This window comes from Ambystoma mexicanum, assembly GCF_040938575.1.
Source record: "Ambystoma mexicanum isolate Mex_15411 chromosome 12 unlocalized genomic scaffold, UKY_AmexF1_1 Mex_chr12_unloc.2, whole genome shotgun sequence".
Lineage (NCBI taxonomy): Eukaryota > Metazoa > Chordata > Amphibia > Caudata > Ambystomatidae > Ambystoma > Ambystoma mexicanum.
This window is the reverse complement of record NW_027182323.1, coordinates 9,565,557-9,568,864: the sequence shown is the minus strand read 5'-3', so window position 1 is coordinate 9,568,864 and position 3,308 is coordinate 9,565,557.

Genomic DNA, 3,308 nt, shown 5'->3' with positions numbered 1-3,308 from the left:
CACACACTCACCAATCTATCTAAAGATCTGGTTAAACATCATATCAGCCATACAATGACACCTGATATTATGGACTGGGTCATTGTTGAACATATTAATGAAATACAATAATAGAGTGGATGCTCTGCAAAATATTGAATGTGGGGTATAACATGTTTTTTTAGATAGATTGGTGAGTGTGTGTGGGATATGAATGAGGAGATGAATTGTTCAATTTTTGAAAGTACTTAAGAATTTAATATATATGTTTTTTGTAATGAAGTATTTGAAATAAAATGTGATATATTCTTACTGTGCCAGAGTCAACCCGTTCTACTGATCCAATATATAGTTTTGTGCTGGACAAAGGTCAGACATCGTTAAAAAGAGTGTTTGTGTCCTGTGTATCCGCCAGGGCGGCAGAAGCAGAGGCGTCTCTGCCAGCCACTGAGGAGGCCAGAGGCCCTATAGAGGAAACAACTGGTGACAGCAGGAAGACAGAAGGCTGAATCCTTCCTTCCCCTCCCGTGGAAGAGGCAGGGGTCGGGGTTGGCACTGCAGCAGCAGGTGAGAGTACAGTCGTATGCACACAGCGCAGCAGCAAGAAATGCAATTCCAGCAATAGTTGGTAGGCTAGCGATGCACCTAAGCGCTTGGGAGGAGCTTACCGTGGACTCTTGGGTCGCAGAGACTGTGCAGGGGTGTTGTCTGTAATTTTTAAAGAGCCCAAACTAAACTGCAGCACGCTTTCGCAATTTCAGAGTGTTAGGCAGAATCACATGCAGTACCCTTTGGGAACACTACATGCAATTAAGACTACAAGTGTCAGTACAATTTCACCTTTGGTACAAGCCTGTACTACACAGTTATGTGGTAGCATTGGCTGAGCAGCCAGACTTATCTCAAGAGTTGAAGTGGTGTGGGCTGCCTGAAGGGTGTGGTCACAGGTGATGGGGTGGCCATGTGGTGTGGGCTGCCTGCAGGGTATGTTCATGGGTGATGGTGGAGATCCCATTTGGTGTAGGCTGCCTGCGGGGTGTGGTCACGGGTGATGGGGGGACCATGTGGAATGGGCTGCCTGCGGGGTATGGTCCACTGCTGGGGGCTGGCTGTCCTGTGAGGAGGCGTCTGCTTCCAGGGGAGTTGTGCATGTATCACAGGGTACACGCAAGCCTTCCCACGTGATTTGGCTGGTGCGAGTGGGGTACGCGATTTCGCTGGGACGCGGACAGGGTACATGCGGGCCTTCCCATGCGATTTCGCGAGTGGGGCACATGATTTTGCTGGGGTGTGGATGGGGTACGCGCGGGCCTTCCCACACGATTTGGCTGGTGCGGACGGGGTACGCATGGGCCTTTTCACGTGATTTGGCTGGTGCGAGCGGGTTACGCTCTGATTTTTCACGCAATTACAATGGGGGGGATGTGTGCTGGGTCACGGATGGTGCGAGGGTGTTGCGCCGTATTGGGCATTTCACTGGCTTTTGCCTGCGCATGGGGGTGTGTTGGGGGCGTTGCTGGCGGTACTTGATGTTCTCTGCACCACGGTTACTGATGCCTCAGAAAATACATGAATGCGCGTGCCACAGCTGGTGCACGCATGGCACACGCTTCTTCTCGGCGTGCAGCACTTGCGCTGCTTCTGCACTGGATACTATGAATTGTGCCCTAAATCTGAAGATTTGGCAACATTTGTAAATTATGTTTTCATGATCCTGTATATACTCTGATATATAAGCTATACATATTATCAGTAGGATATGGTTGTACTGTATTTATCACAGTTCGTACAGTCAAGTGTGAAACACATGAATTAATGTACAAACACACACACTTTAATATTGCAACCATACTGTTTTGGAAAACATGTACACAATACATGTTTGACATTTACAGCATTACACGGTAACAGGTTTTGGATTAAACTGTTTTTTACATTTAGTATTATGCAAGAAAAGAACAAGATGCAAATACTTTTAGTAAATTGTTTCCTACAAACTTTCAGAATTGCACATGCAGTTTGTTTTAAGATGTGACTTAAAATAAGAAAAAGAGCAGCTTTGAACCATGTAAGAGTTCACATTAGAGGTAGAATTTGAACCTTTAATGTCGAGACTTAATGGTGCAGTGGTTAAAGGAGCTAGGCATGATAACACGAGGTCACGAGTTTGAATCTTCCTTGCAGACTTCTAATTTTACTTTTACAAAAAAGGATTAAAATTGGCGTTTCGTATTTTTATTTTTTAAAAGGAGGATAATAATTTTGAAAACGAAGATACAGACTTACCGTGACACGTGAAACCTTTTTTTTGGGCATGGCATGTGACACCTGCCAGTGGCACGTGTCACTTGTAGTGGTGACATGCAGTGGCACGTGTCACTGGCATATGACACATGCCATATTCGGCTCCAACCCCTACTGTCTTTAGGTGTTTAAAAACGATCCCTACTAATTCCTTTTTTATTTGCACTTGTTTTGGTTTTGTATTATCTGTTTGAGTGTAACACGGTCTTAAAAGAAGCTGGCCTTATCAGAGTCACGAAGTTCCACGCTCTGGACTTCCCATGGGGTGAGGTCCTGCCATTGTATGGCCCAATGTTATTGGCAGGGGCTGCCTCAGGTGTTTTAAACATTTCATCTGAGATGCTCCCCACACATTGCCCCCTCCGTGCTGACTCTGAGAAAGGAAGCGGAAGCAGATATGTTTCACATGCTTTCAGCAATTTGGTGTGAAATGGAGTTTGTGGCACGTCATGCAACCTCAATGATACAACTAGTAAAATCATTCATTGCTATTTATATTAGGGAACCTATATTTTCGATTATTAACTATGCATCACACAGCTCGCCCACTGTGAAGTGGTCCATGCTTAGAAACCTCTGGTATTCAGCACTTTATAAATAACCAATTACAATTACGCAGTCTGAAAAACAATATCGCATTATGTTATTACTTGGGATTTATAGCGAACTTACTGGTCTATTTCGCCCACTCAATGCGCTGGATTCAGGGATCGAACCCATAGTACATTGCATTGTTGAATCTCTCTTTTTACACCTCGGAAGACTTGTTTGCTAGGTATCTCTTTGTCTGCTGTTTGGAGCAAGAATGTGTGGAACACTGGATGGGCCTTTCCATTTATTGGGCAGCTTTAACTTGTAGTCCAATTGGCTGATATGTTTGATAACAAAAGGAAATAGGAACCGAGGAGACAACTTCTGGGAGGTTTTATCTATGTTTAGGTTTCTTGTTGACAGCCAAACAGCATCACTGGGTAGATACTCATGAGCTTCTTTTCTTTTTGTATCTGTATTTTTTTTTGTAAATG